The sequence below is a fragment of the Phyllostomus discolor genome, chromosome 7 (assembly GCF_004126475.2).
Source record: "Phyllostomus discolor isolate MPI-MPIP mPhyDis1 chromosome 7, mPhyDis1.pri.v3, whole genome shotgun sequence".
Taxonomy (NCBI): domain Eukaryota; kingdom Metazoa; phylum Chordata; class Mammalia; order Chiroptera; family Phyllostomidae; genus Phyllostomus; species Phyllostomus discolor.
In genome coordinates, this window is record NC_040909.2 from 4,275,773 (window position 1) to 4,288,101 (window position 12,329).

Below are 12,329 nucleotides of genomic sequence, written 5' to 3' on the forward strand. Positions count from 1 at the left end.
GGGTGCTCCTAGCCGTGCGGGGAGCGCCCCTAATTGGCCACCGTGGGCGACATTTGCATAGCGCGGCCCCGCCCCGCCCGGCCCCACCCCCGGGGCGGGACCCGCCCGGCCGCCACCCCGCCCCCGCTCCACCTGTCCGCTGGCGAGGCTGCGGTCTCCCGAGCGGTGGGGCAGCCCGCGCCAGGGGAGGTTAATCTGCACCCCGCGCCCCCGCCCTGGCTTCGCGGGCGGCGCCCCCGCCCCGCCCTGGCTTTGTCTCTCGGTGGATACACCGAGCTCCGGCGTCTGGTGTTTACCCGGCACTCAACTCCCTGGCGGGAAGGGCGAGCGCGCCGGGGAGCAACGAGCCAGCGCTCACCTGCGCACCCCTGGTCGTGTCGCTCCTGCCCACTCCCTGCTGACCGGCCGCGCATGTGAGTCCCGCAGCGCAGGACCCAGGACTGCCCCGGACGCTCAGCAGGTGGCGGTGCAGCCCCTGGGACAGCTGGCACCGCTGGAGGCTGCCCACACCCTCCAGCCCAGGCCGGGTCGCGGCAGTCGAGCCTCCCGGCTCTGCCAGCCACTCGTGGGCTCCCTGTGATTCCCTGCAACCTCCAGCCTATTTCAAGCCAGCAGCCCCAGGGACCCACCCATTATGGCTCCATATCCCAGAGAGACCAGATAGGCTGGGCCTCCTCTCCTAAAAGGGACATTTGCTTTCAAATGGCCTTGGGATGACCCCAGAACCCTGCAACTGAACGGGAGGGACCCTCTACCCAACCCAACCCCCAAGGTCATGGCCTCACCAGCCAGGACCGCAGTCTCAGCCCTGCCCCAGGCACTTTGCTAAGGTCCCAAGGGGTGGTCTTTGTCCACTCACTGCCCCCTCTTCTATTCCTGCTCCCTCCTCCTTCCCTATCTCCTCTTCCCCCTCCTGCTCCCCTCTCCTCCCCCTCCTCCTCCTGCTCCTCCCCTTCTTTCTCCTTTCCCTCCTTGTCTTCCCCTTTTCTGTCCTCTTCCTCCCCTCCTTCTCCTCGCCCCTCTTTTTCTCCCTTACTCCTCTCCTTCCTCTAGTCCCCCTGGCAGGGCCCCTCCCCCTCCCTCCCCTCCCCTCCCAGCTGACTCGATCCTCTGGAGAAGGCCTCTGGCCCTCTGACCCAAGTGGCTGGTTGACTGCAGACGCAGGGCGGAGCGGGATGTCCAGGATCCTGCTGACCGGCCGTGGAGTGCTGGCCCCGGGGGCTTCCTGCAGGGGCTGGGCCGGCCGTTGGAGGCAGGAGACCCCAGTGGCTGCCGTGGCAGGGCCCACAGCCTCTCCTCTCTGTCTGGTCTCATTTGAAACACTGTGACCGTCCTCGCTCCTCATCCCCACTCCTCTGGACCAGGGTTACCCTGGAGGTCACCGCCCCCGAGCCACCATCAACGATGCACCTCGTGCCACCATCACTGTGGTTGCCAACACCATCACTTCCACCACCACCCCAGCGCCAGCTTCCCACAGAGCCCCGCCACCCTCGGTCACCACCCCCGGCGTGATCATCAGCATGGTCACTAAAGCAGAGCTGTAAGGGCTTGCAAAGACTCCAGGGTGCTGGGTTAGGAAGGAAAAAGCCTCAGTGGATCTGTCTCTAGAGACCCACTCACACACACAGAACAGGCCCAGGACGCAGAGGTCCTGGGGGGGGCGGGGAGCGGCAGCAAGCGGGAAGGGAGACGGAGCTGAGCCTGGCTGCGCACGGCGGAGTGCCCAGTCTCTCCTAAACGACTCGAGAAGGCTGAGTAATCAATACAAATAATAAGAACGATTATGATCGCAGCAGTGGCTCTGCACTGCACCCCCGCCCCGTGTGCTGGGCTGAGCTGTGTGTGTGTGTGTGTGTGTGTGCATATACACACACATATATGGAAACTGTAATATATATATATATATATATATATATATGGGGGGAAATTGTAGAGCCTCCCCCAATTCTCCCTTCCATTCTTCCATTTCGGGCGTCCAAAGGCCCCTGGAAGCCAGCCTCTGTGCCGGGTTCAGAGCCCCGCGTGCCAGGTTTGTGGCTCTTCAGCCCTCGGCACTTTGCAGTCCTGCTGCGAAGCAGGCCTCGCATCCCCGTTGTGCAGCTGAGCAAGAGGGGACTGGGAGGAGCTCTGGGCAGGTTCTGGGAGGGAAGGGCCAGGCCACGGGGCCCCACAGAGCCAAGTGCCCGCAGCCCAGACAGGCGCCCTGAGTTGGCTGTGGGCGCTGGAGCCCCACACGGCACTGACGGAGGTCAACAAGTCTTTACTGAGTGAATCAGAGAGCGAATCTCAGCAGCACCCGCTCTGAGGATCGGGGAGGGCCCCGGGGCCAAGAGCCAAGTGGCTAGGAGCCAACGCCCGCCCTACCACCCAACCCCTCTGGACTCACTGGCCCCACCCGCCGTTCCCTTGCCACCCAGGGTCCTTCTGTCTCCCCCTCCAAAAGCCACTCCCCCATGCTCCTGCACCTGAGAGCCACCCAGGATGCCCTGTGGAGTGGTCCCCCGGCCAGGCCTGCCCCTTGTCTGCCGGACACTCAGACCCCAGGCGTGCTTCCTCCGCTCCCCCACGGCCCACCCCGGCACCAGTGAGGACATACAAGGTGGCGGGGGTGCAGCGATGGTTATGCCAGGTCTGGGTCCCTCACCAACCCAGCCTCTGGGTCCCCCTCCTGGAGCCGCCCCCGACCTCCTTCCCAGATGGCCTCTGGTGCCTACAAGGCAGGCCCCCCGGGGTGACGCCCTGACTGTGCAGCCGCAGACCCACTGCTCAGCACGGGCGCGAGCCTCAGAGGCGCCCACAGCCCCGCAGCGGGTGGGCGTCCCAGTGGGGAAGGAATTGGCCCCTTCGTCTCAGCCCCCACCCAGTGCTGACAGCAGGCAGGAGAGCTCTGGGGGTCTTCTCCACCCCCCACTCCACCCTGGCCCTTCGGCTGGTCCATGTTTTGTTCTAGAATCCTCCTGTCTTGTGTCTCTTTCCCTTCTGGCTCTTCCAGCTGTGCTGTGGGGACTGCGGCACAGCCCTGGGCCCTCTGGGGCCTGACCGTCCTCTGTCGGTCCGCCCTGCGACCCCCATCCTCAGATGGGCAGGAGGAAGCCCGCTGCACGGGGTGACTGGGGAGGGACTGCGCTACTTTGAGCCTCGGCACCCAGAAGGCCCGGCTGCAGGGGCCCTCCGTGCCCCCTGGATGGAGGTGACGACTAAGCGGGCACTCCCCCCTCCGGCCCGGTCTCTGGGGAACCTGTTTCCCGGGCCTAGCAGGCTAAGCAAGCCCTGGCCCGCCCGCCCCGGCGCTGCTGGCTCAGGTTTCCCCACTTTCTGGTTTTCTCATCTCCCCTGCCCCAAGCGCTGCCTGCTCCCCGGCCCAGCCCCCACCCGCCCTTGCCGGAACTGGATCCAGAGAGGGGGAGTGTTGGAAGAGGGGCCGGGGCGGGGGCGCCGGGAGGCTGCTCCGGCAGCAGCGCTGGGAGGGGGCGGGCATCGGGGAGTCACCAGCGGCCCCGAGCTGGAATGGGGGTCGGCTCCTCCCGCTCAGCCTTTTCCTGCCCAGCCAGCCCCAGGGGCTGGCTCTGAGCCGATCAAAACTGGAGCGACCCACCTCCCTGGCCGCTCCCCAGAGCTGCCTCTGGGCCTTTTCTGCTGCTGTCCCCTCCGCCAGGAATGCTCTTCCCAGACTTCAGTGCCAGTGTAAACCCCACGCTTCCTCTAACACCGGGGCCCTCGGCCTCCTCCTTCGCCCGGGAACGCCGTCCCGTTCTGCACAAGGGCCTGGCCCCCCTTCTCCCGGCTGCCGCACCCCCAGCCTCTTCCAGGAGCTCTTCCTGCTCATCTCTGGGCCCTTGCACATGCCGATCCCCTGTGCCCGGAACCTTCCCTATTCCCTTCTGGGGCCTCAGGCCTCTGGGAAGACACCACCCCCCAGAAAGCCAGTCCTATTGGCCCTGCCAGGAGTTTCCTTGGGCCCTTGCTGGTCCCGCTGCCCATTCCAGACCCTCCAGGATCCCGTCCGGGGCCCTGGGCCCTCTGCATCCTCCCAGCTGGTCCCCACGTGGGCCTGTCCTACCGGCAGCTGCTCCTCATGAGTTGAGAGTGAACTCGAGGGGGACACGAGGATGTGACCCTCCCACGCCCACCCCCTTCGTGTGTGTGTATTTGTACTTGGGGGGTGACAGAGGTGGGGGTTGGGCGGGCCCAAGCTTGGCTGGCTGCCAAGTGACCCATGACCGCCAGCCAGCCTGAGCATGTCCTGTTTAGACAGGGGCTAGACAGCCGTCCCTCACCCACTCGGGCCTGCCAGCCCCCGCTGGGGAGCCCGGGTCCCGGGCCTGGTGCTCAGTCCTTATCTGGGGGCGGAAAGGCCTCCTCCCCGAGTGGGGCGGGGTTTCCGGGTTTCCTTGGCGTGATGGCAGAGGCCCTGCGTCCAGTGCCTGGGGGCCCCCAGGCGCTGGGTGGGTGACGGGTGGACAGCCCCAGCGCCTGGGGCTCAGGTGGAGCCCAGCTGAGGAGACAGGTCCGTGTAGGAAAGACTGGGGTCTGGAGCCCGGCCTGGGGGCTCCCTCCAGCAACTTGTTGGCCTCTCGTGAGTGAGCTGGGGCAGCTCCAGCTTCCAGCTTCTCGGGCCAAAAAGCCGAGAATTGGCCTGGGCTCTCCCACTCGCAAGTGCATCCAAACCATCAGCAAATACTTGCAACTTTACCTTCAAAATACACAAAGGATCCGATGACCAGTTCCCGGCCAGCAGCTCTGCAGCCACGGGCGACGAAGCCCCCACGGCCACAAGAGCCTCATCCCTCCCTCGCCGGGTGCCGGAGCCTCCCCGCTGGACGCCCTGCTGCCCCCGCAGACGCCGCGGTCTCGTCCATCAGGGTCAGGGGGTTCTGTTAAAGTGGAGGCCAGGTCATGCCTCTCTCTTGCCCACAGCTCCCAAAGGCTCCTACTTCACTGAGAGTCAAAGCCAAGTCCTCACAGTGGCTGCCCCCCCCCCGGCCCCCTGCCCACCCGAGGACACCTGCCCTCCGCTCTGGGCTGCATCCTCCCCTCTCTCCCTCCCGCACCAGGCCCACGCCAGCCCCAGGGCTCCCGCTGACTGAATGGGAGGGGCCTCAGCCCAGGGCCCCTCTGTCCTCTGATGGCAGGGGGGCGGGGGGTGCAGTCTGGGAGCTGCTTTCTCCCCTCATCTCCGGGGGGGAGCAGGGTTGCATGCCCATCTGTTGTTATCTCTTCTACCTAAGGGCCGGGCTGATCACACAGCGTCTGGCGCTGCAGCAGCAGGGGGACTCAGGGTAGACTTGGCCTTGAGTGAAAAGGCAGTGGAGCTCCAGCGGTGAGGCCCCCAGGGGCAGGAGTGCACCTCGGGGCTCGGCGAGGCCTGGGCAGCCCCCGCACAAGCGGACTGTGACAGGCTCGGATCCCGTGGGGCCCCTGGCGGCCTCCCAGGCCCACATCTGCCGCGCACACCCCTGCCTGTGTCTGTGTGGCCGCGGTCCTGGGGGAGGGGCCCAAGGATGGTCCTGCAGCCAGGCCTGTGAGCCGGGATCTGGACTCACTTAGTTCCAAATGACTGGGGAATGTCCCTTCCGTGACAGCCGAGGAGCGGCTTCCCCTGGTCCCCCACTACACACAGAGAAGTGGGCCCAGATGAAGGAGACCCCCCGGGAGGGCGCGGGCTGGCAGGCAGACCGGGGCGCCTGGCCGGCCGTCCTGGTCCTCTTCCCGAAGCTGGGCTCCAGCCTCCCCCCAAGGGAGGGCTGTGACAGGAGGTCACTGTCTACACGCTCGGACCAGAGAGCGAGGCCCAGAGCGTCCTGTTTCGGTCTCCCCGACCTCACGCCAGACACAGAGGATGGGGCCCGCGGGGCCGTGAGGCTTCTGCGAAGCAGCAGCATTGCACAGCCCCGAGAAGGGCTCCTTGCAGAGCCCCTCCCGCCAGCTCGTGGCCCCAGTGCCTGGGAGGAGGGCCGGGCAGCAGGGCTCATGCCAGGCGGCCTGAGGCTGGGCCTTCACGTCATCCGGCTGACCAGCCTCTTCGCGCCCTGGGCCGCAGTGGACAGGGCAGCACAGCCGAGCCCGGGCTCCCTAACCCAGGACCCGGTGCCTTTCTGTCCGATCGGGGTTTGATTTCCAAACAGAGCTGGACAGAGCTGCTCCCCGGGTCATCCCTGGCCCCTGACCCCGCACCCAGGGACCGTGGCCGCCACCCGCGCTCTCTGTGGGGTCCTAGGAAGGATCCGGCCTCTGGCTCGCCTTGGCGGGACCGTCACTGGGAGCCCATTCACCAGACGGGAATCCCACGGCCTTGAAGAGGAGTGGCCTGGGCAGCCTCGTCTGGGCATTCCAGACTGGGGCCCCCTTGAGTGTTGGGGGGCAGCTGCTGACCGAGAGGAAGCGAGGACTGGCCGGAGGGTAACGAGGTGCAGTCTGATCTGATTTGAGGCTGTAAAGGGCTCTGTGGCTCCCGGGGGCCACAGAGGAAGCTGCGGGCATTCAGGGGAGGAGAGGAGAGGAGAGGCCTGGGCTGGTCCCTAGGGGGCGCCACCGAGTATCTTCCAAATCAGCCGGAGTCCCCTCATCTTTCCGCTGAAGCCCATGCATTAGGTCTACCCTGAGATTTGGGGGTAGGGAGAGAGACCTCGTCCTTGGTCCCCAAACACCCGCACGTGGCCTGGCTGGCTGGCTGGCCTCCCTGCCCCCTCTCCGGAGAGGCTGGTTGAAGCTTTAATTCGAGGACAAGTTTCTGCAAAGCTCCTATTAGCTACAGGAAGGAGCGGGGACCAGCCTAGATGGAGGGATAAGGGAGGGGGAGGGGGAGCGGGAGGGAGGGGGCAAGGCCTGCCGAAGAGATATCAGGAATCTGCGCCCCCCTCTGGCTCGTCTCCAGCACCCCCAGGCTAACTCTGGGGGTGCCTTGCGCTGGCCGCCCTGAAGGATGCCCAAGCACCCACTCTGTGCCGCCTCCACCTCCGTCACGGTCACACAGGTGGTTCCCTCCGCTTCCCATCTCAGCCTGCATCTGTGTGCCCGGCGGGCTGCGGCGCGGCCCCTCCCTCCGAGTCACCCCGCCCCAGCAGCCGAATCAGTGCCTCCTGGCCAAGGACATCTGCCCCAGCCTGAGAGGAATCCGAATTTCTTGGGGGCCCAAAGATGAGATCTCAGGCAGCATCCCAAGGCCCTGGGACAACACAGGCCCTCGGGAAGCCCGATTTCCCAGCCAAGGCTCTGGCGGGGCCCGGCTCCCCGGGAGGGGCCCGGCAGGGCTGGCTGAGGCCTGTTCCCCGAATCACACTGGTGTTCGTGCTGGAGTTAGTCACCGCAGAAGGGGCCGGGGCCTGGGCCTCGGGCTTGCTCAGGGCTCGGGCTCTGCAGCCTTGGGCTGTACAGGGTGTTCCAGGCTGAGTCCCCATTGTCCTGGGGCCGTCCGTTGGGGAAGGGGCCCTGGAGGGGGTAAGGGCTGAGCTGCAGAGGGGCACAGGCGTGGTCCCCACCAGCCGGAGTCTGAGAGCAGCTCTGTGTTCAGTCGTGAGCACCAGCCCCCCGCCCGCCTGAATGGGGTGGGGGTGCCAGTCCCTGCTCCCTCTGTGTCTCGTTGACCAAGGGCACTGACCACCCCACCATAGATAGGGCTGCATGTCCTGTGGGTCCCGGGCTCTAGAGAACTCACCCCATGGGTCCCCAGGATGGGATCGCCACACCTTCCCATGCCAGGGACCCCCCACTCTCTACCAGGCCAGACCATTTGGCAAAAGGGGAAGGCAAAGTGTGAGTCCCCTAAAAGTCTGAGTCAAAACCAGCAAAACCCCGCCTGCTGGCTAAGGGACCAGGAGGGGTCCTGCAGGGGCTCCCAGACACACCTCAGTGGCGGGGAGCCCCTCCCCAGGGCCTGCGTGGCTCCTTGGGTCCTGGGAGGGACCCTGCAGGGTCCCTACGGGGCTGCAGACTCGTCACCCCACCAGCACGTGGTTCTCAAGCCCTCGCCGCCCAGGCCAGTCTCCCACCAGGACCGTCTCCGTCTGCCTGGGCTGGCTCTCTGGGTCTCTCTGGGTCTCCCTGGGCTGGCTCAAACGCTGTCCCCCACCCCCAAAGGTCTCCCCAGTTATCCAGCTAGTCTCTGTGCCCTGAGCTTCTGGGGGAAAGCCCTCTCTCTGTCTTTTGTCTCTCATTCATTCATTCACTCACTCACTCATTCACTCATTCTCTCACTCATTCATTCACTCACTCGTTCATTCACTCACTCGTTCATTCACTCATTCATTCGTTCACTCACTCACTCATTCACGCTTCACTGTCATTCACTTCACAGGCAGCACACACGCCCAGCCCTATGCCAGGCACTGGGCGGCAGAGGCCAGCGTCGCCACACCTCACCCTCGTTCTGGACCATGAACTCCGGAGGGTCTGGTGGAGTCTCTCCTGGGCGAAGGGTTCGCACTGGCTCTGGGAGGACAGTGGCATGGGCCGGCCTGCCACTGGGCCCCTGCACACTGGGTGAGGAGGGGCGCCACCAAGTCCCCACCCCCCACGGCTGACTTTCCACCCCCATGAGGCCTGACACCTCAACAGCATCGCCTCTGAGAAGTGGAAAGGACAGGCTGACAGGCCTGGGACTGAGGGCTGGGGTCACCTCGAGAGACCTTGGTGGCACAGGGGGGCAGGGAGTTCAAGGGCTTGCAGGGCCCAGGCCCCTCCTGGCCCCAGCCCCTGGGAGAGGCCTCAGGAGGGCTGGGAGCTGGGCCCCGGGAGGGAAGGGCCTGGCACCTACCAAAGCGTCTGCGTAAGTGTGGAGACCGGGAGAGTCTGGCTGTGGCGGACTGTGCCCCGCCACTCGGGTCCTGCGGTCCAAGCCGCTGCTAGGGCTTCCGTGGGAGCGGGATCACGGCCACCGCGGGCAGGGCCACGGAGCAGTCTGACCTGGCTGTGCCTCTCTCCACCCGCCCGAACCTCCAGGCCTGGTGCACGTGCAGGCATGGCAGGGTCACGAGACCCCCGCCCAGAACCCCTCCAACCTACTCCTGGAGGCCAGGCTCTCGCCCCACTGTGTGCCCCACTGTGTGCGTGTGCAGCCCGTTCTCTGCAGCCCAGTTTCCTCATCTGTGACCGGAGAACAAGTCCCTCCCTCCCAGGGGCTGGGGGCGGGGGGGCGGGGCGTGAAACAAGCCACCAGGAGAGAGCAGGTCGCTGGGAGCCCCACGCAGGGCGCGCTCCGCCTGTGTCGCCTTTGCTGTGACTCCTTGTCCCTCCCCAGGGGCTGACGGACACCGACGCCATCGCCAGGGACACCAGGGCTTGCCTGAATCGCTCTGCCACCTGCCGGGGCCCCAGGAGAAAGAGGGCAGGCGTGCGCCCCGTCATCGTCCAGCAGGAGGGCCCACCCAGGACGGGGCAGCCTTGACCCGAGGTCCTGCCACACCGCCTCTGCTCGTGAGGCACGGCGGCCACACCGCGGCCCCACTGTGGCCTCCACCGGCAAAGGCGACCTCACTGTCGTTGTCACCCAGCGGGCCCCGGTGGGGTTGTCACGGGAGTGCAGCACTAGCGAAGCAGGGCACACGCCGGCATCCCTCCGGAGGAAGCCAACCAACAGCACCGCAGCCGGAGCCCCTCCGTCCGGCCCACGGCCCCCCGCACATGTGTGGACGCGGAGCGTGGGAGTCTGCGGGGCAGGGGATGAGGCTGCCCGGCCGGCCCCCAGGTCAGCAGGGAGGAGTCCCGGCAGGTGCTCGGAGGGCACCCAAAGGACCCGGAGAGTGGCCCGGGGAAGGCTGTGCAGAGGAGGTGGCGCTGCCACGGGCCTTCAAGGGCCAATTAGAGGCCGGCTGGCTGGCTGCAGGGAGGGCCTGAGCTGGAGCCCCCGGGCAGGACCCATCAGGGTGCGTCCCGGGCAGGATGGGCAGGACTAGGACAGCGTCTGAATGTACTAGACACCAACACGGGGGCGAGGGCAAGGGGGCAGGTGGGGAGCAGAGGGGCAGGGCTGCTCCATTTTGACTGACACTGAGGGGCTCGGAGCGGCCGGGCGCAGAGGCAGGGGTGGGCCCAGGAGCAGCCCGGGGGAGGCCCCGCCGGAGGATGGGGCCGAGGGAGGGGCGGCCGCAGGCCCTGGGCAGCTGGCGACTCCGGTGGAAGGGGAAGCAGAGGTCTGAGGAACCAGGTCATCTCTGCCCAGGGGCTGGGTGTGGGATCCTGGGCCACCCAAAGCTGGCTTTGAGGTGCCACCAGGTGCCCCCGCCCTGCCTCCCAGAGCCCCCAAACCCTCTCAGGCCTCTGGTCGAGGTCTCCTCCCCAGGCGTGCAGACTTGGCACGGCCTCCCTGCCCCCGGCCCTGCCCCGGGAGGGTCCAGGCTGCCCGCTTCTCCTGGTGAGAGCCCCGCATGCTGCCCCCTCTCCGGCTCTCTGTGCACTGACGGTGGTCCCGAGCCGCCCAGGCCCCGCCGGGGGACCCCCTGTCCCAGGGGTTGGCTGGACCAGGTCGGGAAGGGATGGGGAGGGGTGAGGAGGGGGCCCCGGTGGAGGACGCCCAGGCTGTCTCCCCCAGGGGCTGTCTGGGTGTCAGGCCCGGCTCTCGGCTGCCCTGCCCCCGCCAGGTGTGGGGCTTCCGGCAGCTCAGAGGCCCCTTTGTCCCTTATCTCCTCTGCCTCCCCGGCGGCGGGATCCAGATAAGCGTCCCCCACCTGGGGGAGCCGGGGCTGAAATTCCAGCCCTGCGGCCCATTCCCCCTCCTGGGGGTCCGGGCCCGCCAGCTGCGCACTTTCCCCGGAACCCGCCCAGAGCTCGCGGCCCACCTCGCAGCCCCTCAGCTGCAAGTTTCCCCAGGACCCCCCACCCCACGGTCCCTCGGACGCCCCTGCCCCTCCCCCCTGTGGTTGACAGCGGCCCCTCCGAGGCCCCGCCCCTCCCTGCTCTGCATGGCCCTGGTAGGGGTTGTGCTGACGGCCCTAACCTACCAGTGGGAGCCAGGAGCCGAGGAGCTGACCTCTGAGTGATCCCAGAGACCCCCCAGGCCACCCCCAGACCCAGGTCCCCAAGCTTCCCGGACCACCCCTCTCAGGGGCTCCGTCCCCACCTCCCAGGCCCACGGAGCCTCTCTTCTTCCCTGGCTCCCCCTCCCCCCTCATTAAGCCTCCTAAACCCGCCAGCTCCCTGAAGCAGGAAATTGCATTCTGCCAAGATTAAATGGACTTGAACGCCCTGCCTCTGCCCGCCAGGGAGGGGAGCCGAAAGGAGCCAAGTTTGCTGGGGGTGGGGGCCAGGAACTGCAGGTTGAGGGGGGGTCCTGAAAGGTGGGGTACTGAAAGATGGGGAGGGGGCTCCGAGACGGCAGAGGGATGAGGACAGGGACCGGGGGAAGGCTGGGGACCGCTGATAGCCCCCTCCCCCGCCTGGGAAGGGGACCAGCGAGAGGAAGCCGCTCCGTGGGGGTGGGCACGGTCTGATTAGGTGGGGGGAGGGGAAGGGATGGTGATTGGGAGGTGAGAGGGGATGCCTGTCAGGTGGAGACCCAACTGACAGGAAATGGGAAATGAACCTGGGGGGCGGGGCACGCACGCATCGCTTTTTGGAGTACCAGGGGGAGGGGCTGGCACAACTCACCCCGCCCCCCACTGGCTCAGGTCTCTTAGCAAGGTCAGGCCTGTTAGGGACCCCTGTGGGCCCTTGCCCTGGGTCCTTGGGGAGCCCGGTGCAGTCCCTAAAGGCACCGAGGACCCCGGCCCCACCCCTATGCCGCAGGCAAAGTGGAGGCACGAGGCATGGGGGTCCTGGGCAGCGGGCAGCGAGGGCCCAGAGCCTGCGTCCCCAGGAGCCCCACCGCCCAGAGGCCAGTGCTCCTTGCCTGTGGGGCTGAGAGCTCCGGGAGGGGACACCACCTCCGGGTAGGCCACACATGGTCCCCGGGTCCTGGCAGCACTTCGCCCCGGCCCCATTGCCCGGCAGCTGCTTCTCCTTCCAGGACCCAGGGCTGGAGGTCAGGGACGTGGGGGAAGGTTGCGCCCATCCCCTCTTCCCCAGGTGGGCAGGGGCAGGGACGGCTGGACTGAGTGTGGGCCTCAGACAGGCAGTTCACCCCCGGGCCCAGCCCAGCACAGAGTCGGGCATTGGGCTGGAGGAACAGGAAGGGCAGCCGGTGCAGACTGGTCGCCATCACCCCTGGGTGCTCACCCTGGGGAGCCGGGGGGTGCTGCAGGCAGCCGTGTTTACGAGCCCCACTGTGTGCCAGCCTGTCCGAGGCTTCGGGGCAGCGGTGGGCACTGGGGAGGGTGGCCCAGCCTGACCGGTGCGGTATCACGGAAGGCCACGTGAGACGTCTTCTTGGAGGACGTAGAGGCCATTCGTGTGCC